Genomic DNA, 25,784 nt, shown 5'->3' on the forward strand with positions numbered 1-25,784 from the left:
CAGTTGAATGCAATGGACAGCATCTTGAAAGGAGGATATAAGATGAACATCAACAAACGCAAAACGAGGATAATGGAATGTAGTCGAATTAAATCGGGTGATGCTGAGGGTATTAGATTAGGAAATGAGACACTTAAAGTAGTAAATGAGTTTTGCTATTTGGGGAGCAAAATAACTGATGATGGTCGAAGTAGAGAGGATATAAAATGTAGACTGGCAATGGCAAGGAAGGCGTTTCTGAAGAAGAGAAATTTGTTAACATCGAGTATAGATTTAGATGTCAGGAAGTCTTTTCTCAATGTATTTGTATGGAGTGTAGCCATGTATGGAAGTGAAACGTGGACAATAAATACACTCCTGGAAATTGAAATAAGAACACCGTGAATTCATTGTCCCAGGAAGGGGAAACTTTATTGACACATTCCTGGGGTCAGATACATCACATGATCACACTGACAGAACCACAGGCACATAGACACAGGCAACAGAGCATGCACAATGTCGGCACTAGTACAGTGTATATCCACCTTTCGCAGCAATGCAGGCTGCTATTCTCCCATGGAGACGATCGTAGAGATGCTGGATGTAGTCCTGTGGAACGGCTTGCCATGCCATTTCCACCTGGCGCCTCAGTTGGACCAGCGTTCGTGCTGGACGTGCAGACCGCGTGAGACGACGCTTCATCCAGTCCCAAACATGCTCATTGGGGGACAGATCCGGAGATCTTGCTGGCCAGGGTAGTTGACTTACACCTTCTAGAGCACGTTGGGTGGCACGGGATACACGCGGACGTGCATTTCCTGTTGGAACAGCAAGTTCCCTTGCCGGTCTAGGAATGGTAGAACGATGGGTTCGATGACGGTTTGGATGTACCGTGCACTATTCAGTGTCCCCTCGACGATCACCAGTGGTGTACGGCCAGTGTAGGAGATCGCTCCCCACACCATGATGCCGGGTGTTGGCCCTGTGTGCCTCGGTCGTATGCAGTCCTGATTGTGGCGCTCACCTGCACGGCGCCAAACACGCATACGACCATCATTGGCACCAAGGCAGAAGCGACTCTCATCGCTGAAGACGACACGTCTCCATTCGTCCCTCCATTCACGCCTGTCGCGACACCACTGGAGGCGGGCTGCACGATGATTAGATTAGATTAGATTAGATTAATACTAGTTCCATGGATCATGAATACGATATTTCGTAATGATGTGGAACGAGTCGAATTTTCCAATACATGACATAATTAGGTTAATTTAACAACATACTTAAGTTAATATAACAACTTTATTTTATTGTGTTTTTTTGTTTTTCTTTATTTTTTTATTTTTATTTTTTAATTTTTTTTTATTTTTTTGTTTTTTTTTCTTAATTTATATCTAAAAATTCCTCTATGGAGTAGAAGGAGTTGTCATTCAGAAATTCTTTTAATTTCTTCTTAAATACTTGTTGGTTATCTGTCAGACTTTTGATACTATTTGGTAAGTGACCAAAGACTTTAGTGCCAGTATAATTCACCCCTCTCTGTGCCAAAGTTAGATTTAATCTTGAATAGTGAAGATCATCCTTTCTCCTAGTATTGTAGTTATGCACACTGCTATTACTTTTGAATTGGGTTTGGTTGTTAATAACAAATTTCATAAGCGAGTATATATACTGAGAAGCTACTGTGAATATCCCTAGATCCTTAAATAAATGTCTGCAGGATGATCTTGGGTGGACTCCAGCTATTATTCTGATTACACGCTTTTGTGCAATAAATACTTTATTCCTCAGTGATGAATTACCCCAAAATATGATGCCATATGAAAGCAATGAGTGAAAATAGGCGTAGTAAGCTAATTTACTAAGATGTTTATCACCAAAATTTGCAATGACCCTTATTGCATAAGTAGCTGAACTCAAACGTTTCAGCAGATCATCAATGTGTTTCTTCCAATTTAATCTCTCATCAATGGACACACCTAAAAATTTGCAATATTCTACCTTAGCTATATGCTTCTGATTAAGGTCTATATTTATTAATGGCGTCATACCATTCACTGTACGGAACTGTATGTACTGTGTCTTATCAAAATTCAGTGAGAGTCCGTTTACAAGGAACCACTTAGTAATTTTCTGAAAGACAGTATTGACAATTTCATCAGTTAATTCTTGTTTGTCAGGTGTGATTACTATACTTGTATCATCAGCAAAGAGAACTAACTTTGCCTCTTCATGAATATAGAATGGCAAGTCATTAATATATAATAAGAACAACAAAGGACCCAAGACTGACCCTTGTGGAACCCCATTCTTGATAGTTCCCCAGTTTGAGGAATGTGCTGATCTTTGCATGTTACGAGAACTACTTATTTCTACTTTCTGCACTCTTCCAGTTAGGTACGAATTAAACCATTTGTGCACTGCCCCACTCATGCCACAATACTTGAGCTTGACTAGCAGAATTTCATGATTTACACAATCAAAAGCCTTTGAGAGATCACAAAAAATCCCAATGGGTGGTGTTCGGTTATTCAGATCATTCAAAATTTGACTGGTGAAAGCATATATGGCATTTTCTGTTGAAAAACCTTTCTGGAAACCAAACTGACATTTTGTTAGTACTTCATTTTTACAGATATGTGAAGCTACTCTTGAATACATTACTTTCTCAAAAATTTTGGATAAAGCTGTTAGAAGGGAGATTGGACGGTAATTGTTGACATCAGATCTATCCCCCTTTTTATGCAAAGGTATAACAATAGCATATTTCAGCCTATCAGGGAAAATGCCCTGTTCCAGAGAGCTATTACACAGGTGGCTGAGAATCTTACTTATCTGTTGAGAACAAGCTTTTAGTATTTTGCTGGAAATGCCATCAATTCCATGTGAGTTTTTGCTTTTAAGCAAGTTTATTATTTTCCTAATTTCAGAGGGAGAAGTGGGTGAGATTTCAATTGTATCAAATTGCATAGGTATGGCCTCTTCCATTAACAGCCTAGCATCTTCTAATGAACACCTGGATCCTACTATATCCACAACATTTAGAAAATGATTATTAAAAATATTTTCCACTTCTGACTTTTTGTTCGTAAAGTTTTCATTCAATTTGATGGTAATACTGTCTTCCTCTGCTCTTGGTTGACCTGTTTCTCTTTTAATAATATTCCAAATTGTTTTAATTTTATTATCAGAGTTGCTGATTTCAGACATGATACACATACTCCTGGATTTTTTAATAACTTTTCTTAATATAACACAGTAGTTTTTATAATTTTTGATAGTTTCTGGGTCACTACTCTTTCTTGCTGTCAGATACATTTCCCTTTTCCGGTTACAAGATATTTTTATACCCTTAGTAAGCCATGGCTTGTTACAAGGTTTCTTACGAGTATATTTAACTATTTTCTTGGGGAAGCAGTTTTCAAATGCATTTACAAAAATGTCATGAAATAAATTATATTTTAAATTGGCATCAGGTTCACGGTACACCTCATCCCAGTCTAACTGCAGTAGGCTTTCCCTGAAATTTGCAATTGTTAAATCGTTGACTGGACGTACTACTTTGGAGGACTGTTTAGTATTGCTGAATGGAGCTATGTCATATATTGTAACTAGCTGTGCACCATGATCAGAAAGACCATTCTCAACAGGCTGAGCATTTATCTGGTTAAACTTATCTTGGTCTATAAAGAAGTTATCTATCAGTGAGCTGCTATCCTTTACCACCCGAGTAGGAAAATCAATAACGGGTGTCAAATTGAAAGAACCGAGTAATACTTCAAGGTCATTTTTCCTATTACCCTCTTTCAGAGAATCTACATTGAAGTCCCCACAAATAATAATTTGCTTCCCCCTGTCTGACAGATAGCACAACAAGGAGTCCAAATTTTTCAGAAATAGATGAAAATTTCCTGATGGGGACCTATATACAGTTACAATTATAAATGTGCCTTTATTTAATTTAAGCTCACAGGCACATGCTTCTATATGTTTCTCTACACAAAACTTTTTTGTTTCTATACTTTTTGCACAATGATAACTTTTGACATATATGGCAACTCCTCCTTTCTCCATATTTTCTCTCATTACATGTGCAGAGAGCTTATATCCACTTACATTTACCTTATCCATATCAGTAACAATGTGATGCTCAGACAGGCATAGTATATCTATTTCATTCTCAGCTTCTAAATCTTCTAAACAAACTAGAAGCTCATCTACTTTATTCTTTAAACTCCCAATATTTTGATGAAATATACTTACATTATTTTTAATTATACTTTTATGAGAACCTTTCCTTATTCTAACATTTGCAGTACTCTCCTGTCTGAGTTTCTCACTGTGCTTAGGCCTAGTTCCTATACCAGTGGTCACACGGTGTTCAGAGAGGCAGATTATGTCAACTGGGTTGGGTGACTTTAATTCATCAATGCAATTACCTAGGACTGAGATACAACTTGGTGGAGATAAAATTTCTGGTGATTGGTGAAAATTTATAATTGATAGCTGTGATTGGTGATCCAATGTGCTAGAATTGTGCTGTTTAATTTCTTTCCTAAACTGAAGATTTGTTTCAATCCTGACCTCTCGTAGAACTTGACATCTTTCTGTCTTACCTATCCTAAAAAAGGTGCTGCTCCAACACCTGTAACCACTGGTATTTTACCATTCATGGCAGTGCCTCCCCCCCTTAAATTTCCTGCTATTACCCCAGCCAGTTTCCCCTTCCCTTTCCTGTTGAGATGTAGGCCGTGCCTGGTATAGTCCCACCTACTGAGATAATCAACAGGAACCACACCAATATGAGCCCCCGCACCCGACCCAAGCAGCCGTTCCAACTCCAAATTAACTCTCCCAACAGAAGAGTTCAAATGAGGCCGGTCATGGCGTCTTAGGACAGATACAAATTCAACATTGGTGTGTCTCGATGACGACGCAATCTTTACCAGGTCACACTCTATACTGTACCCAGGATCTCTGTCGATGCTGTTCCCTGGCCCTCCCACAATAACCACGGTGTCTTCCCTGGTAAATCCTTTACAGAGTGAACCTAAATCCTCTGTCACCTGATCCAGACTAGCACTTGGTTTGAAAAAATTTGTGACCTGGTATTCTGGTCCTAATTCCTCCTGCAGAAGTTGGCCTACACCTCTGGCATGAGAACTACCTAACAACAAAACTTTCTTCCTTTTCGATGACTTTCCTACATTCTTTTTCAATTTCCTAATGAAAGTTTGTTGTGTCCTGTCTACACCTACCTCTGCTTGAGGCTCATCAGTTTCTAACTGAAGCAACAGGTCAAACTGATTTTTGACATTCACCACAAAACTGTCAGAGTTAGTTCTAGGCCTGTTCCTTCTGCTACCTGTTGCCACTTCCCACCTCTCTTTGCCCTTCTCCCTCCTTAACCTGTCCAGATCTTCCCTAGCCTGATCTAGCTCAGCCTGAAGGGCAGCAATTTTCCCCTCCTGTTCCACTATCTTCCTATCTCTGCTGCAAATCCTACATAACCACTGATGAGCCTGATCCACTTTCCCAACACCCACGCCACTGCAATCCCCCCAGTGAAAAAAACTACTACATCCATCACACCAAACCCCGGAACTAACAATTCTACGGCAAGTCAGACACTTCTCACTCATGGCAAAAATAATACTTTAGCTAGAATAAATCAATTAAATTACCGAAAATAAAAAAGACGTTACAAGTTTCTGATTTAAAATTCCGCTGTTTTTCTGAGATCTGTATTAAAACAATGAAGGTATACGCTATTTATTATATATTTCACTCGATTGAATGAAAAAAAGGACAATTAAACGAGGTACTTTAACTTTGATTCTCCAAAAACGTTACGAGAATTAGGCCTATAAACAAATGTATATAGGCAAGTTTCTGATATAAAGTTACGCTGTTTTTCCGAAATCTGTATTAAAACAATGAAGTTACACGCTATTTACGGTAGTTTACTTATCTGTTACCAAGAAACTAGTTAAATTACCGTGAAACAATAAACAAACACTTTTACAAAATTTAAGCCTGAGCGCGACTTCGCGAAGTTACGATCTTTTCGTGTTTTCTGAAAAAATACGCAAAGAAAAATCAAACCTTTAATGGCAAGACTAAACGATACACTAATGCACGTATTTAATTTGTTGTCGGCGTGAGCGGAAGACGGCCTAACGGTGTGCGGGACCGTAGCCCAGCTTCATGGAGAAGGTTGCGAATGGTCCTCGCCGATACCCCAGGAGCAACAGTGTCCCTAATTTGCTGGGAAGTGGCGGTGCGGTCCCCTACGGCACTGCGTAGGATCCTACGGTCTTGGCGTGCATCCGTGCGTCGCTGCGGTCCGGTCCCAGGTCGACGGGCACGTGCACCTTCCGCCGACCACTGGCGACAACATCGATGTACTGTGGAGACCTCACGCCCCACGTGTTGAGCAATTCGGCGGTACGTCCACCCGGCCTCCCGCATACCCACTATACGCCCTCGCTCAAAGTCCTTCAACTGCACATACGGTTCACGTCCACGCTGTCGCGGCATGCTACCAGTGTTAAAGACTGCGATGGAGCTCCGTAAGCCACGGCAAACTGGCTGACACTGACGGCGGCGGTGCACAAATGCTGCGCAGCTAGCGCCATTCGACGGCCAACACCGCGGTTCCTGGTGTGTCCGCTGTGCCGTGCGTGTGATCATTGCTTGTACAGCCCTCTCGCAGTGTCCGGAGCAAGTATGGTGGGTCTGACACACCGGTGTCAATGTGTTCTTTTTTCCATTTCCAGGAGTGTAGTTTAGAGAGAAAGAGAATAGAAGCTTTCGAAATGTGGTGCTACAGAAGGATGCTCAAGGTTAGATGGGTAGATCAAATAACTAATGAGAAGGTATTGAATAGAATTGGCGAGAAGAGGAGTTTGAGGCATAGCTTGACAAAAAGAAGGGACCGTTTGGTAGGACATGTTCTGACGCATCAAGGGATCACAAATTTAGCATTGGAGGGCAGCGTGGAGGGTAAAAATCGTAGAGGGAGACCAAGAGATGTATTTAGAAATTTGGGCTACATAATGTATGGACAAATGACGGCAGGATAATGATTAAGACCGAAAACGGAAACAGAACAATTTGCAGTGTTAATGAACTCGAAAGCCTGTGCTGTAGAAGTTAAATCACGTTTAATCTTGCTGCCACTAACTTGTATGTTATATTGTTTGCACTGTCAACCATAACTTAACTAATGTATTATCAAATTTTTCGTTTCTCCACATAACTATTTTTTTATCTCTAATTGTTTTCTAATGTAATTCTGTTATTATTTGTATTATCAACTTTTCGTTTCTCCACATAACTATTTTCATCTCTAATTGTTTACTCATGTAATTTTGTTAATTATTACATAAGGTAGTCTCACTTCCATCTTTAATTAGCAACCCACCATCATACTTTAGTTGTTATCATTATAAGTTCAATTAATATCACACTCTACCGTAACGTGCAGATTACTCCCGTTGTGTTTAGCGAAATTCCTTCCCCTGCCAGCCCATGGCAGACCTCGCTGATCTTGGCCGCAGTTCCTGTTGCCTCCCCGGGGACCCACCCCCTTCCCCTCTCAGCTGCTCTCACTGCTCAGAACTGGGAGGACACTCCCTCACCCATTCCCCTTCACACGCATTCCTCATTCCAGACCTTGTCACCGCTAACCACGACCCGCAAACATCTGTCGGTAGTCTCCTCGGGCAATCAACACCCGAGTGCACCAAGCTGCATATTGCACATGCAAATGTCCAACCTCTGCCAGCTCACTTCGACGAATTCAAATATATATTTCAGACTACTGATATACACGTAATACTTTTGTCAGAGACTTGGCTGAAACCAAGTATTCCTACAACTTCCGTAAACCTAGATGGCTATATCTTTCTCAGGCACGACAGATGCAACAGACGAGGGGGCGGAGTAGGGGCGTACATACGCTCTGATTTGTCACCTACTGTACTACACACATCCGACAACAATGTAGATAAACAAGAGGAATATATGTTCATAGAGATCAAATCCTTCGTCTGCTTCGAAACTGCCCTCTCTAGTCTCGAATCGTCATATGAACATGTAATTATAGCAGGTGACACTAACATTAATTTTCTGGGCAATAGTCCTTACATTGGGAAATTCAAGAGAATGTTTTCTTCCTCAAATATGACGCTACTTCAGCTGGCACTTACTCATCACACGAGTACCAGTCACACTTTCATAGATATATTCGCAACGAAATCTCCGAACAGAATAATCCGCACCTCTCAAATATCTGCGCCTGGCATGTCTGCCCATGACATCATTTTCATAACCTATTCACTAGAATGTCCTAGAAAGAAACAAAAACTGTCTACATACCGAGACTTCCAACGCATAAATTTGCCTGAACTCGAAACTGAGGCACAAGAAATAGTTTGGGGGATGACCTCTACTCCCCTCATGGACATAAACGACAAACTCCAAGATTTCACCAACAAAATTACTCAACCATATGACAAATACGCTCCAATAAAGACCAGAAAAGTAAAAAGGAAACCTGCACCTTGGCTGACTGATGAACTAAAACAGCTCATGAATCTCAGAGACGCTGCACATCGAGCATACAAGATACACCCTACACCTGAAAATCACACTGTATACAAGCAGAAGCGAAACAAAGTCAGTCAAGCGGTGAGAAACGCTAAGCTCAGGTATGCTCGTACATTAGCTGACAATAGATGTAGACCAGCTATCCTGTGGAAAAATCTCCGTAGCCTCGGTTTAGGCAAAATAAAAGTTGCAGAAAATCCCATGGTTCCAGCTGAAGAACTAAACCGATTCTTCACATTACCTGCAACCACAATTGAACCGCAAAAAACAACAGAGAATCATTGATTACTTCATGGGGATGAACGACTGTACCAAAGAAAAATTCTATCTATGGCACATCACTTGCAATACTGTCAAGAAAGCCATAATGCGGATTAGATCAGCATCTACTGGACATGATGGCATCACTATCCAGATGGTAAAACTTATTATTGATCAACTACTGCCCTCTATAACAGACATTTGCAACGATTCATTAATCACAAGTGTTTTCCCTGAGGCCTGGAAACTGGGACAAATTAAGCCACTGCCCAAAAAGGACATCGCCACAGCACCCTCTGACTACCGCCCCATCTGCATTCTTCCTGCACTATCAAAGTCCTTAGAATATATAGTCCGTGACCAGCTCACCAACTACCTAACTTCTAACAACCTACTAGACGAATACCAATCAGGTTTCCGTAAACATCGAAGCACAACATCTGCACTGATAAAGGTGAGAGATGACCTGAAACTTGCCATGGACAGACAAGAAGTGACTATCATTTACTTCTTGGATTTCAGCAAAGCATTTGATACTGTCGACTTCGACATCTTACTAGCCAAACTTAGCGGTCTAAATTTCTCACAAAGTGCAGTGCAATGGTTTCGCTCATACATGACGTCTCGTCAGCAACACGTCCTGTCCGGTAATATAAAATCACAATGGCGGCAGGTAGTGTCAGGCGCTCCCCAAGTCTCAGTACTAGGTCCCATACTCTTCTCTCTGTATGTCAATGATGTGTCATCGGTTCTGACTTACTGCAAATATCATATGTATGCTGATGACCTTCAGTTGTATCTAAGTGCGAGACCAAGCAATCTTAAGAAATCTATTGAAAACTTCAATACTGAGCTCTATGCACTATCAAAATGGGCACAGGACATAGGACTAAAACTAAACCCATCTAAAACCCAAGCGGTACTTGTTGGTCACTCTAAGCTCATTAGCCCAAAACATCGGGAATCTGTACCATCTCTTATCCTAAATGGAACAAATATTAACTTCTCTCCCTCAGCAAAGAGTTTGGGAGTAATAATAGATGAAAATCTAAATTGGACAGAGCACGTAACTGCAGTGTGCAAAAAAGCATCAGCATCTCTTCATGTCCTACAAAAATATAAAAAACTCTTCCCTTTCGATCTGAAATAAAATTAGTACAAACGCTTATACTCCCAATCATTGACTACAGCGATATTACCCTACAAGGCCTCTCTCAGGAAAACTCGCGACGTCTGGAACTGGTCATGAATGCCTGCATGCGATATATCTGTGACGTTCGACTTTTTGATCACATTTCACCAGTATATGCAAAATTGTCCTGGCTGCGTGCAGACAAACGCAGAGATTTCCATACACTCTGTCTCATATACTGCCTTATAAATGTACACTGTCCCTCATATCTCTCCTCGTCCTTAACGTTTATGTCGGAACAACATGACAGAAACACACGTTCCCATCATAATAAAATCCTCTCTGTTCCACTGCATCGCTCAGTCACCTTCTCCAAGTCCTTTACAGTAGCGCGAACCCGGCTCTGGAATAACCTCCCTCGTCATGTCAGAGAACTTAAAAACATGTCCGGCTTCAAAAAACAGTTAATGACGTATCTACTTAAGCAACAGTGATGCCTTACTCGGTACACGAATGCACTTCACCTCATTACTTCCCTCTTTCCCCCTCTTTAAGTCTCCCTCCCCCAAAACTCGCTATACTAGTAAACGTCTACTTTACAAACCAAGATATTAATGTACATCTGCACAAATCTTCATTACTATTGCCAATTTTTCTCATGTTTATCATTATTATTTGATTTTTTTACTGTTACTATTATTACTTTTATCATAATTTGTATGTATAGCACCTGTTGTAAAAATACTGCCAGTACTTACTTAATTAGGTCTTAGTCATTATTCTTTATTCATATTGTGACTAGAGTAATCTAATTTTCTTATTTAAAGTATTGTCATGATGTAACTCTGATGTGTGAAATGCTGCATGTGTGAAAAACTGGTCCAATGTAAGAAAGGGCCTGATGGCCCTAATCTGATCAGGTTAAATAAATAAATAAATCAATAAATTATCCTCCTGAAAGTGACGGATAACGAAAAGTTTAATGTAGCAGTTCAGTTCAAGGCACTGTCGAGTTGTGCCATTACAGAAATCGTAAGCAATAGTCCAACACTAACCTTCAAGTGAAATTTCTTTTCTTTTCATTACATTGTTTCTTTAAAAATGCTCACTGTAAACAAAGTGGTCAACCATTTACATTGTTTTAACAGTAACAAATAGAAAATACTGAATTAATTTTAATGTCATATCTTAGTAAACGGCCAGACCAGACACATTTCTTACAGAACAGAATGGGTAAAGGATGGAAAGATGTTGCTTGGAAAGTGTTCTTTCCAATCAGCCAGATTTGTGAAGAACTCATACAGTACATGGCCTTTATCGACTATGAGAAAACCTTTGATAAAGTTAACAGAGTTAGAAAATACATGTACAAAAGGAAATCCGTATGCGAGAACCATCTCTCAAGGAGAGAGAAAAGAGCCACCTTTATCACACACATTTTCAGTATAAACACTGTACCCTACTTCCGTTAGCACTGCTGTCTGCTTGTGTGGAATTCCAACTGCAATGCTATTGCGGCGTTGCAATCCTTGAAGTTTCAACAACAGCCATGTAGAAGGTCAAAGCGCTAGCATCGCTGCATCCTGGGTGCAAATGTAACAATCAGCATCTGACTGACACGCGTCGGAAAATGGTCGTGGAGCAGTGAGGCAAAATCAAGTTTCTAATTAAGTTGAAACGATTGATATGATGGAAAGTGTTTACGATAGTGATTTTTTAAATCATGCAAAAGTTTTTCGATGATATTCTCTTTTTCGTGAAGGCAGGGAAGACATTAAGGATGAACCATGAGCATCAAAGCTGCGAACAAGTCACATGGACGAAAATGTCCAAAAAATCGCAGAAATTATTGCATCAGACAATTTTTTTTCACAACTCATCGAGGAGCTGTTAGGAATACTAAAACTATTGTGCACACAATTTTGACTGAGGATTTGGGCAAAAGGAAAGTCTGCACGGTTTGTACCACACGTATATTCAGGGCATGAAAAACATGGCGGAGTCCAACACTGCTAAGACCTGTTACATGCTACCCAAAGTGATACTGATTTCACGAAATCGATTGTAACTGGCGGCGAGACGTTGAGTTTTCAATACGAGCCTCTTACAAGGCAGCAGAGTACAGTGTTGTCGAGTCCATTGAGTCCATGGAAGTCAAAACCAAGGAAATTGCAATAGAAGAAGGAATAGGCTACACTGCTAACAGTTTTCTTTGAATCCAAAGAAATTATTCACAAGGACTTTGTACGAGAAGGGCAACTCACTAATTCTGGGATAAATAAAGTAACTAGCAGCAGGAAAGGCAGTTTGACTTGCAAAACAAGTAGTTATATGCTTGCTGCGACGGATGGCCACACAAACAAACGTGTAATTCTGAGCATTATTTCGCATCCTCCATTGCTTGTGGGTGAGAATTGGTCAGATTCGTACCAAATACCAAGAGGCAGGTTCCTGGTTTGTCCTCCTCGTCATTGACCCAGACCACAAAGACTATGCGTAAGTTTTGACAGAAAACGGATTGCAGTCCTGGATCACCCCCCCCCCCCTCCACCCCGTCATATTCGCCGGATTTGGCCTCAGCTGATTTCTGATTGTTCGCCAAAATTGATGTTGGTGCAATGTTACAACGCTGTTATGGGTATGCAAGAAAATTGCACTACAGTACTAAATGCAGTTCCAAAAAAGGACTAAAATAATTGTTTCAAAACACTTTTCAAGCAGTTTCAGATCTGTATCGATCAGGGAGAGTCTATTTTGAATAAATACAGTGATTTTCTGGACATTATCCCTGACTTCTATTTCTCACAGCCACAGCCATAAGAGAACTGGGACACACTGTGTACATCGCTGATGTCTTAAATACATGGTAAAACAAAGTAGTGCTCCATTATAAGCCCAATAATAATATTATAAATACTCTCTAGTTTGGAGATGATCAAACTATCTTAGGAGACTCTGAAGACAAATTACAGAGAGCAGTTTGGTCCTTACACAAAGTAACAAATGATTATAGTATGATAAGATTTAAAGACAGAACAAATATAATGGCACTCCATAGTCAGGACTATTTAAGATCAAAAATAATAATTTACAATTAACCACGAGAAGAAATAAAGTTTCAAATTTCTGGGAAGTGAGGTCTCATATATTATGTCCAGTGATCACGAATTCAAATTGAAAAACTTTCAGCTGTTGGTAGGTACAGTAAATCACACATTCCTCAAAAAACTTGAAAAGAGACAGTAACTACACTCTTTAATATGGTGGCTGTACCAGAACTAATGTCTGGTCAATGACTTGGATACTAACTGCTAATCAATGGAGGAGGATTGAAGCTCCAGAGATGAGACTCTTAAGATCACTAGCTGATTGCAAACTCAAAATCCAGGAAAATGAAATGAATTTAGAAACGAACTGAGTGTCAAACGTATACTTCAGAATATAGAGGAGTACACAAAGAAATGGCACGAACATATTCAATGCATGTCAGATGGATGAATACCTACATTAACATACAAATTACGTCTCACGGGAGAATAAATGTTGAGCGTGCTAAGAAATGGAAAGATCAGTTGAGTTGTACTGTATCTGAAATTAAAGTGACAAGATGTCCTAAATTAGAACTGTATATGATGAAGTTAATGATGGCAATCTCAATATCACCATCTAGAGTCAGTTTGTAGGCAAGCCTCGTAAACAACTTGCAGCCCATTCACCCGAATACAATGCACCAATATCTGTACCCAACGCTAATCTCCAGCTTAACTGTATGTGTTAAATTCAGACAAATCGATAGTCTACACAAAACTGCACATCATTCTTGAGAAGTACCAGAACTTCTATAAAAAAACTGCACTGATGAAGCAAGACCGCAGAACAGTCACAATGTACACTCACATAAAACCTGGTTGCTAGCTGGCTGCAGCAGAGGCTAAGTCCAAGCCATTCACTTGAGGTGCAAATAAAACTGGCCACCCCTCAGAACTGTTGAGTCCTGCCATCTGCACCATCTGGCAGCATTGTAGATTGAGGAAGCATCTGGCAGCACTGTAGATTGTGGAAGTGACTGGAGGAGATGTCTTCTGTTTGAGCTGCTACAGTACTGAAACTGCTCGTGGTCGAGAGGTAAACGTTATGCAATGTAGATGTTGAGCTGCGAGTTTAAGTTTCCTCCTTCGTTTATTATTTAAACCAGATTGCGGTTGTCTGCTAAAGGTATCAGTCTGATGGAACCTCAAAGATAATATGCTTCACTTTTGAACCCACCAGTGGATCAGAAGAGATACTCTCAGGTTTCGAGCGGCTATCAGAAGTGGTAAAGGCTGCCAGTCTTGCTTGCAAGATGAAAGCAGAGCTGACCATTTGCAGCATAGTCGACAGGACCGATTGCGGACCTCTGATACAGAGCCGAGTGGAGGGCCTGAATCAGAGGCTCAGACGGTTTTGCGACCGTGTAGGCTGCAGATTCCTCGACTTGCGCCAAAGGGTGGTTGGGTTTTGGGTTCCGCTGAATAGGTCAGGTGTCCACTATACGCAGAAGGCGGCTACATGGGTAGCAGGGGCTGTGTGGCGTGGACTGGGTGGTTTTTTAGGTTAGAGGGTCTCGGGAAAACACAAGATGGGCTTCAGTCACAAAGGGTGCAGGCTGAACACAGGAAGAACATAGATACAGGAACCATTTGTATAACAGTTGTAAATTGTCGTAGCTGTGTTGGGAAAGTACCAGAGCTCCAAGCACTAATAGAAAGCACTGATGCTCAAATCGTTATAGACACTGAAAGCTGGCTGAAGCCGGATATAAGTTCAGCCGAAATTTTTGCGAAGAACCTAACGGTGTTCCGAAAAGATAGGCTAAACACGGTTGGCGGTGGCGTGTTTGTTGCTGTTAGAAGTAGTTTAACTTGTCGCGAAATTGAAGCAGATACTTCCTGTCAGTTTGTATGGGCAGAGGTTATTGTTGGTAACCAGAATAAAATAATAATTGGATCCTTTTACCGACCTCCCAGTTCAGATGATACAGTTCCTGAAAGGTTCAAAGAAAACTTGAGTTTGATTTCAAACACGTACCCGACTCATACGATAATAGTTGGTGGTGACTTTAATTTACCCTCGATATGTTGGCGAAAATACATGTTTAATTCCGGAGGTACGCATAAAATATCATCCGAAATTGTGCTAAACGCATTCTCTGAAAATTATTTCGATCAGTAAGTTCATGAGCCCACGCGAATAGTAAACGATTGTGAAAACACACTTGACCTCTTAGCAACGAATAATCCTGAGTTAGTAACCAGTAGACTTGGCCACTGTTTCTATGTTTCGATACAGTGTATCGATACGTGGAACTATTTCAGTGTTTCGGAACGGCTACGGTTCACTGTTTCGAAACAGTGGTGTTTCATTCCGCCCCTGTCTCGGATAACTGGACCATATTCGGTCTCGAGCCAGACACAGAAACTGTATCGTTGTTTCAAAATAAGGCTGTTTCAGTCCACCTGTGCTTGGAACGGACTAATTGTATCGAAACAGTGATGTTTCATTCCGCTCTGTGTCGGATGAGATTCGGGCTCGGCACAGGTATGAAACACAACATACCACTTCATGAAACACTTTCAAGAGTGTCGAAATCTTTTTGACAAGCAACAGCATGCAGCTTAAGGTATCCGAAAAAAAAAGCTTCGTTTATAGCTGACTGTCACATTCCGAAATGGCGTAACATCTGCTTTATAAACACTAACCAAACAATAAAACAACGCATACTATTCACATTCAAAATAATAAATATGTGAAAATCATTCAGTTAAATTATCCTTTTTGATAACATACGCTTCTCTGTTCATGTACAGTGATCATATTAAGAAACGTAAGTAAGCCTACAACATTTTGAATAAAAAAAGGCGTACAGTGAAAGTTATTAGACATATACATAAATTTGATGTAGGTATAATTGCAAGCAATCTGTTTGACATATCACTGATAGTGTAATGGTGAACGGGAAGGACTAGGAAGCGTGGTGAATTTATACTAACGGTTCGAAACACCGTGAAATACAAATTTTTTTATGTTATATTTTGTTATTTATTCGAATTATTTGGCGTTATTTGTGAGTCTATAGTCACTGTGCCTATTATCCTCAATGATTCCCTTTGTGTGCATGGAAATTAGCAGGATGAGTATATTACCCATACTAACGGAATATGGGAATCCCAGTAGCATATCCGTTGTTTCTGCAGTTTGCTCTCACCTCCAGTTCCGTTCGTGGTGGTTCTTCTCAGCCAATTGAAAAGTATGGAAGTCACACGACACAAAAGCAGCGCATTTACTGCAGGAAATACGAAACTGCCAAGACGCCTAAGTGATAGTTTCATACTTTCTGCGATATGATTAGCGCTCTCGCACCTCATTTGTGTTTATGTGGACATACACAGTAGACAGTCAAGATGATAAAATGTGTAGGTTTATTAGATTACAAAACACAAATTGTTTCACTGTTTCGAAATAGCGTATCGAAACATTGCATTGTACTGTTTCATTTGTTTCGAAACAGTTACGTGTTTCAGTTTGCCCATCTCTAGTAACCAGCGTCAAAACCGATATATGGATTAGTGAAACAGGGTTGTCGTAGCGAGACTGAATATTGTAATCCCCAAATCCTCGAAAAATAAGCGAAAAATATACCTATTCAAAAAAGCAGATAAAAATTCACTTGACGCATTCCTGAGAGACAATCTCCACTCATTCCAAATTAATATTATAAGTGTAGACCAGATGTGGCTTAAATTCAAAGAAATAGTATCGGCAGCAATTGAGAGGTTTATACCACATAAACTAACAAACGACGGAGCTGGTCCTCCTTGGTACACAAAACGGGCTAGAAACAACGAAACAAACAGGCCAAATTTAAATAGACGCAAAATCCCCAAGATTGGCGATCCTTTACAGAAGCTCGAAACTTGGCGCGGAGTTCAATGCGAGACGCCTATAACAGTTTCTACAACGAAACTTTGTCTCGAAACCTGGTAGAAAATCCAAAGAGATTCTGGTCGTATATGAAATATGTTAGCGGCAAGAAACAATCAGTGCCTTCTCTGCGCTATAACAATGGATATACTGTCGAAGACAGTGCTGACAAAGCAGATTTACTAAACATAGCCTTCCGAAACGCCTTCACAAAAGGAGACGAAGTAAATATTTCAGAATTCGAATCGAGAACAGCTGCCAACATGAGTAACGTAGAAGTAAATATCCTCGGAGTAGTGAAGCAACTCAAATCACTTAATAAAAGCAAGTCTTCTGGTCCAGACTGTATACCAATTAGGTTCCTTTCGGAGTATGCTGATGTATTAGCTCCATACCTAACAATCATATACAACCGTTCGCTCGACGAAAGATCCGTACCCAAAGACTGGAAAGTTGCACAGGTCACACCAATATTCAAAAAAGGTAGTAGGAGTAATTCACTAAATTACAGGCCCATATCGTTAACGTCGATATGCAGCAGGATTTTAGAATATATATTGTGTTCGAACATTATGAATTACCCTGAACGAAACGGTCTATTGATAAACAGTGAACATGGATTTAGAAAACATCGTTCCTGTGAAAAACAACTAGCTCTTTATTCACATGAAGTGCTGAGTGCTATTGACAAGGGATTTCAGATCGATTCCGTATTCCTGGATTTCCGGAAGGCTTTTGACACTGTTCCATTCAAGCGGCTTATAGTGAAATTGCGTGCTTATGGAATATCGTCTCAGTTATGTGACTGGATTTGTGACTTCTTGTTACAGAGGTCACAGTTCGTAGTAATTAACGGAAAGCCATCGAATAAAACAGAAGTGATTTCAGGCGTTCCCCAAGGTAGTGTTACAGGCCCTTTGCTATTCCTTATCTATATAAACGATGTGGGAGACAATCAGAGCAGGGCCGTCTTCGGTTGTTTGCAGATGACACTGTCGTTTATCGACTAATAAAGTCATCAGAAGATCAAAACAAACTGCAAAACGATTTAGAAAAACATCTGAATGGTGCGAAAAGTGGCAGTTGACCCTAAATAACGAAAAGTGTGAGGTTATCCACATGAGTGCTAAAAGGAACTCGTTAAACTTCGGTTACACGATAAATCAGTCTAATCTAGAAGCTGTAAATTCAATTAAATACCTAGGTATTACAATTACGAACAACTTAAATTGGAAGGAACACATAGAAAATGTTGTGGGGAAGGCTAACCAAAGGCTGCGTTTTACTGGCAGGACACTTGGAAAATGTAACAGACCTACTAAGGGCTGACTGCCTACACTACGCTTGTCCGTCCTCTTTTAGAATACTGCTGGCGGTGTGGCATCCTTACCAGGTAGAACTGACGGAGTACATCGAAAAAGTTCAATGAAGGGCAGCACGTTTTGTATTATCGCGAAATATGGGAGAGAGTGTCACAGAATGATACAGGATTTGGGCTGGAAATCATTAAAAGAAAGGCGTTTTTCGTTGCTACGGAATCTTCTCAAGAAATTCCAATCACCAACTTTCTCCTCGGAATGCGAAAATAGTTTGCTGACACCGACTTACATAGAGAGGAACGATCACAAAGATAAAATAAGGGAAATCAGAGCTCGTACGGAAAGATATAGGTGTTCATTCTTTCCGCGCGCTATACGAGATTGGAATAATAGAGAAGGTGGTTCGATGAACTCTCTGCCAGGCACTTAAATGTGATTTGCAGAGTATCCATGTAGATGTAGATGTAGTAATAGCAAAACATTCCAGAAACATTTCTGCAATAGAACATGTGGCTGCGTCAGAATCAGAGTAGTTCGTGCTCGAGAGTTTCCTTGCCCTATAACTGATTGTAGTTTGATTTTTCCCATGAATTAACTCCCATAAACCGAGTCTATACTGTGCAGTTACATAACTTGTTTAGGTGGCTATGAGTGTAACTGTGAATTGTAATTTTCTTATTTTAACTTCTAGTATTTGTCTTGTAGTTACGAATTGGATTTTGCATACTTACATCTTATGGACACAGTTTAAATGTTACAAAATAGAGATGCTAGTGGAAAAGGTCTCACATTTACGACAAGTTGTTCGCTTTAGGTTTAATACAGGGGTGAAGTCAGTAGAGGCAGCTTGAAATATTTGTATCATGTAGGGGTGAAAGCTTTGAAGGAATGACAACAGAAAAGGTTGTCCTTATTTCAAGAAAGTCCGTTCTGCCATGAATGCTTTTCCAGTGAGTCTCAATAGCTGACATATATGATGAATTACGACCATTTAACCTATGTGCGACATTTGCATTCGATAGGCAAGATTCACTATTGGATGTAGAAGTAGACTACTGCATGCTCCAATTCAAAGTAATGAAAATTAAAGAGATGACTGATACTTTATTTTCGCTTGAACATCATCAGTTCGCTCACTGCACGTTCTTGTGCAATATTGTTACAGGCGACGAGCTGTGAAGCCTTTGTGTTAAGTTGCCAAGAAGAAATTAATGAATAAGACCTAATAAAAGACTTATACTCAAACAAAGGGCAGTGTGAATATAATATTTGGCATCTGGTGGGGTAAATAGGGTGTTGTGCATTACGAACTCCTTCCCAGGGCTGCACACTTCGGAGCTAACATTTGTTGATAGTAGCTGAGACATCTTTCAGTCACTGTGCAAGAAAAACAACAAATAAGTGTTGCTATTACGTGATAAGACATTATGCTCATTTCACAACCAGAATTATCCAGGGGTTTGTTTGGGATGTCATGACTCATGCACTTATTCTTCTGATCTTTCACTCTCAAATGTTTATTTTTATCCAACAACCACCAGGAAAATACCTTCCCAGACGGAAACGCATGTCAAACCTGGATTGATGATATCTTTAATCCCAAAAGAGTAGATTTCCATAGGTGTGGAGTCAGTAAACTGCCTAAACATTATTACTGTTTCAGTTGATTTCTGATAATATATGGCTGATAATTGATTTCTGTTTTTTCAGTAAACTATTAGAAAAACATTATTAAAATATGCATTGTACTAATACAAATTAATTAGAGCTTATTACAATAATCTTATGAAGTAGGTCTAATTTAATAAAAAAAATTTAGTATCTGTAGTACAAGTGTGCCTAAATCGGCACAAACTAGTATCCATGCAGTATTATGTATTTTGGACTTTGAAATGGCCTGTATTTACATCCTGTGGTATGTCATATTCAAGTAGTATGGAAATGTGGCAGTTGGGGGTGGATGCATAAAGAAACCTAGTCAACAAATTATTCAGTCCCACTGAAATTAGGCATTCACAAAAAGTAAAAATTATGCAGTCATAAGCAGAAAATGGCATTCTCAAGTGTGCAGTTAAATGTAAACACATACTCCGCCCACAGACCCTAGGGGGCCCCTAGGTGCCGACCGGCCGTCTGTCATCCTCTGCCAATGGCATCATAGAATGCGTTGTGGAGAGAGTCGAGTCAGCACATAGCTCTTCCGCCACTGTCAGTTTTTGTGACCTGGAGCTGCTTCTGCTCGATCCAGGAGCTCCTCAGTTGGCATCACAAGACTGAGTGCACTACTTTCCAATTCTCTCACCAAGGAAAAATCAATAGCACCACTGGGAATCAAACCCGGCTCCTGTGCACGGCAGTCAGCCACGCTGACCACTCTGCTACGGAGGTAAGTTTGCACCTGTACACTGTGGGGTATTAGAAGTAACCAGAGGAAGCGATTTCCTTAATGATTCTCGATCTGGCTGCTTGTAGCTCCCTCACAGAACCGGTAAAAAGCTGGCCTCCATCAAGTTTGGAACAAACAGCCAATGCAGCCTTTAATCCTACCATTACCAACAAATTTCTATAATGCGTACTATTTATTACAACGGGTGATGGGTGTGTGGTTCAAATGGCTCTGAGCACTATGGGACTCAACTGCTGAGGTCATTAGTCCCCTAGAACTTAGAACTAGTTAAACCTAACTAACCTAAGGACATCACAAACATCCATGCCCAAGGCAGGATTCGAACCTGCGACCGTAGCGGTCTTGCGGTTCCAGACTGCAGCGCCTTTAACCGCACGGCCACTTCGGCCGGCGGGTGTGTGGTACCTTATGCCCATCACAAAAGAATTTGAAAGAAATTCGTTAATTGCTGGTAACTTTTGTTAACTGTATACTTTTTAAACAGGTAACGATACATAATAAGTGTCCAGAACCTGAAAATAACGCTTTAGCACAATCTTAGCAATACCAACGCATTTTCTGTAATGTCTGTACCGTGTAGAGAGGTACTTTATGACCAATAGAAAAAAATTAAAAAACGCAAATTTCGTTAACTGTCGTTGACTTTTATTCACAATTCACAACATAGTTCTTATAGATATGTTGTTGTTGCGGTCTTCAGTCCAAAGACTAGTTTAGTGCAGGTCTCCATGTTAGTCTGAGCCTCTTCGTTGCCGAATAACAATTGCAACCAACATTCTTCTGAATATACTTACTTTATTCATCTTTTGGTCTCCATACACGTCTTTTACCCCTCCTCCCCTCCCCAGCACTTCCTTCCAATACTAAAGTTTTGATCCTTTGATGTCTCAGAACGTGTCCTATCAACTGATCCCTTCTTTTGGTCATGTTGTGCCACAAATGTCTTATCTCCCCAATTGTATTCACCACTTCCGCATTAGTTACATGATCGACCGATCTAATCTTCAGTATTCATCTGTACCACGAATTTCATAAGCTCCTATGGTCCTTTTATCTAATCTGTTTATCGTCCATGTTTTGCTTACATAAGTGGGTACACTCCTGACAAGCACCTTCGGCAAAGACTTCCTAACAGTTAAATCTATACTGGATGTTAACAAATTTCTCTTCTTCAGAAATGCTTTTCTTTCCATTGTCACTCTATATTTTACATCCTCTCTGCTTCAGTTATTTTGCTGCCCAAATAGCAAAAGTCATTTACTATTTTAAGTGTCTGGTTTCCTCGTGCGTTCCTACATTTCTCTGGAATCCAAACTATCTTCCCTGAGGTCAGCTGTCAGCAACTGCTTCCTTTGATATTGGAATTACTACATTCTTATTGAAGTTCGATGGTATTTCGCCTGTCTCATACATCTTGCACATGGAAGAATTTGTCGTTGTTGGCTCTCCCAAGGCTATCAGTAGTTCTGACAGAATGTTGTCTATTCCCGGGGCCTTTTTTTGACTTGGATCTTTCTTCTCACAGTACCATTCTCCCATCTCATCTTCATCTACGTCCATTCCCGTTCTATAATATTGCTTTTAACTTCATCTCCCATTTATAGACCCTCTTTATATTCCTTCCAGATTTAAGCTTTCCCGTCTCTGCATAGGACTGGTTTTCCATCTGAGCTCTTCTTATTCATACAGCTGCTTCTCTTTTCCCCAAAGGCCTCTTTGATTTTCCTGTAGGCGGTATTTATCTTTCCTCTAGCGAGATATTCCTCTCAATCCTCACATTTCCCCACTACCCATTCCTGATAAGGCGTTTTGCACTTCCTGCCAATCTCATTTTTTAAACATTTGTGTTCCCTTTCGTCTGGTTCATTTACAGCATTTTTAAATTTTTTCCTTTCATCAATTACATTCACTATCGAAGGATTTCTACTGGGCTTTGCCTTTTTACCTATTTGATCCTCTGCTGCCTCACTATTTCACTCTTGAAGCTACCCATTTGTCTTTCACTGTATTCCTTTCCACTGTTAAGATATATGTGTAAGTTGGGTTCTGAACCTTAAAATTTGAGTATGACATTTGTTGCGAAAAGTGGCATTCGCTACTAAGACTTAAATGTGTGGGATAAGTTTTACTGAAAAATTTAAAACAAATAGAGAATATAGTATAAGAAATCATTAAATAATGCAAATGTTTTTTATCTTTAAAATATAAAACACAAAGCTAAACTGTAATATTTTCGAAAGGTGGGCATAAAGTACCCGCCCCACCTTGGTATTGTGCCAGTGAATTTACAGCACGACCCAGTTAATTTAGAACTAGTGAAGAGCTGGTGCATTTGTCTCTCCCTTATTGCCCCATAGGTAATCAGACAGAAAAATCACAATGTCGTTTATTAGTCTCAGTTCCGATTAGGTACGTTACTTTGAAACTGAAGCATTCAGGTACTGATGTTATCTCCTGGATTCCACTCTTTTTTGCAAATTTTCATCGTTATTCGTTAGCTTCTATGTTCTAAGAAACGAAAGATATTAAGATCAGTCTCTTTACAACAAATCCAAAAACTTATCTCCTTTTTACTATTTTCTGTCTGCTGTATTGTAAGTCGTTACTTTTGCTCATTATTCAATCTGTGCCAGTATTTTTTTTATTATTTTTTTTCATCGTATCCTAAATGTATTTAAGTACAGATTATTGTCGTGGGTTTATTCCAATTTAATCAAAAACACCAGCGATGTGAAATAAAATTAATGCTGTACTTGTATACGAGGATTTTTCTTTTTAAATATTGCTCATCGTTTCCTGTGACAGTGATTTCCTTTTCTACTTGCCTAGTCCGTTTAATGATTGAAAATTCTGATTCGCGTTGTTTCTTTCGTCACCTCACTTTCTCCGACAACAAATACTACTGGCAGGTAGGAGAATCATTGCGTAGTGGCACTCCTCAAAACTTTCCTCATTCGTAATGGAGGAATGGGTCATGTACATTCGATGTAAAAAGACGTTTGCTCATCTGTAAGGTAACTGTGGGAGTAAGAACTTTCTTTTCACGCATTTTCTGATGCCACTGGATACGATGGGATATTTATAATTTCTGACAGACTCTGTAGTCTCCAACATTCTCTTTACAAACAGTATACTTTTAGTCATAAATGACTAAAAACGCAGTACATATAGAAAAAAGATGAACAACATAATCGTGAAATTTGGGAATATTTTGGTGTATATACTATGAAAAATAGAAGGGCACGGGGAGACATGTAATGTTATTCTTAGTTATTTCGTTCCATAACTATCCAATCTCCACACATGCTGTATTAGGACTGAAATAATAACACAGTTAAACAATAAAATCGCGAAGTTGCCACTCCAGGAGGAACAGGTGAAGCATTAGCATAGCACTACAAAGCGAAATGAAGTATTAACACCGACATAAAACACGCCGTGAGTATATGTTTTCTGCTCTTCCTTGTCTTTCCCGTTGGTGCTACAGAACAACCCTTTCATTTGAGATGATGGGCTGATAGGCAAAAACGACTGTAGAACGATCAACACACACGCGCGTACTTACCGCTCACAACACAGGCAAGGCACGTTTCTCACGATAACCCGGTGCTGCTGACGTGTTCTTTCGTCCCGTCTAGCAGCGCGCTACTGCTCAGCGACTGTCATAAAGTCGAGGAAGCAGGTTTTTTTCGCAACCGCCAGTGCAGCCAACCCAGACAGCTTATCCAGTGTAGCGATATCAGCATCTACGGCATGACAAAACAACTACGTCTTATCGCTTCACTGTTGCTAAAGGAATGAAATCTATTTTGACAATTAAATAACCTGGAGCTTTTGTGCATAATGATGCACACAACGTCGTCTCCAGGTAATTTAGCGCCTAGGGTATGCAGGGTATCTTGCCCTCCATCTCTCAGCCTTCAGTCGCTGTAAACGCTGTAATAGTATTGCATTGTTTAGGTAGACGCAACAACAGTTTTATGCAAATGTGTCAAAAATGGGTAGTAAGTAGTTGTATGAAGCTTTAACTACAACAATATCGACAAGCGCAAGAACTGCTAACGACTTTATGACGAGGAAGAATATGAATGTTATTTCTCCTCGTTTCCCTCGCAACAATTTAAGCTGTCTCTTCAGTTCCTGCTTAACAACTACTCGGAAATCGTCACGTATTCGAAAATAAAGAGCCAAATATTTGTGAAACGGAAGAATATGAATTTCATTGCTGCTCGTTTCTGTCACAGCAATTAAAATTGTCCTCATAGGTTTCTGCCTAACCACACACTCGGAAATCGCCATGTATTCGGAAAAAAACAGCGAAATATTCGACATATTTGTGCCAAGAGAAGAATATAAATGCCATTGCCCCTCGTTTCACTCGCAGGTATTTTAGCTGTCCTCTTAGGTACCTGCCTAATGAAATGCCCTTTTCTAAAAAAAGGAAAAGGAAAAAAAGCACGTGTTGATCGCGACAGTCATCTGCGAACATTTTTTAAAGCATGTATTGCTATTTTGATGTTTGCTATTAAAATCAAGCACTTTCAGTGCAGCTCAGTAGGCCAGGCTTGAGAATCAACCAGGTGGTTCGAAACTAGACGCCAGACATATAAACTGCAATTGTGACAGATCTCTTAATAAACGCTCCACGAAATATTAAAAACGATGCTGGTACTGTGTCAACAAAATGTTGGAACTAAAACATCTCTACTTCTGTTTAAAGACAAGTTGCTATTCAACGTTGTTACATAAAATTTCGAAAAGTTCTAGATCAATTTACTTCATCTTTTCATATGGTAGTCTAATACAAGTTTGGACGGACGTAGACAGCACTTTTTTTTTTTAAATATATAGGGTAAACAAATACAGGGTGAGTCAGGAGGAAAGGTACATGCTTTGACAGGTGATACTACTACTGGTGATTCTGAACTAAAAACTTCTAATAAGAATATTCCCTTTTCTTAACCGTTTCCGGGTAAACCAATGAAAACAGCTATGAACGGGAAAGATGCAGGTAAATTTAGATACTGTTATGTTATGGTTTGTTTAATTGTGTACGTTTCCTCACAGAAGGTGTTCAAACAGTCCACCGTCAATTTCAATGCATGTTGCT

General features: G+C 39.9%; 1 protein-coding gene across 4 annotated transcripts in view; it reads right to left on the reverse strand.

Annotated features, from left to right (window-relative positions):
* Positions 1-24,363, reverse strand: part of LOC126251832 (cyclic GMP-AMP synthase-like receptor) — a 387,508-nt gene extending 363,145 nt beyond the window's left edge. For all 4 annotated transcript variants that reach the window (XM_049952497.1, XM_049952495.1, XM_049952494.1 and 1 more), the window contains exon 1: positions 24,240-24,363. The gene's annotated coding sequence lies outside the window, so the exon portion shown is untranslated. The remainder of the gene's footprint in view (positions 1-24,239) is intronic.
* Positions 24,364-25,784: the final 1,421 nt, after the last annotated feature.

The sequence above is a fragment of the Schistocerca nitens genome, chromosome 4 (genome assembly GCF_023898315.1).
Source record: "Schistocerca nitens isolate TAMUIC-IGC-003100 chromosome 4, iqSchNite1.1, whole genome shotgun sequence".
Lineage (NCBI taxonomy): Eukaryota > Metazoa > Arthropoda > Insecta > Orthoptera > Acrididae > Schistocerca > Schistocerca nitens.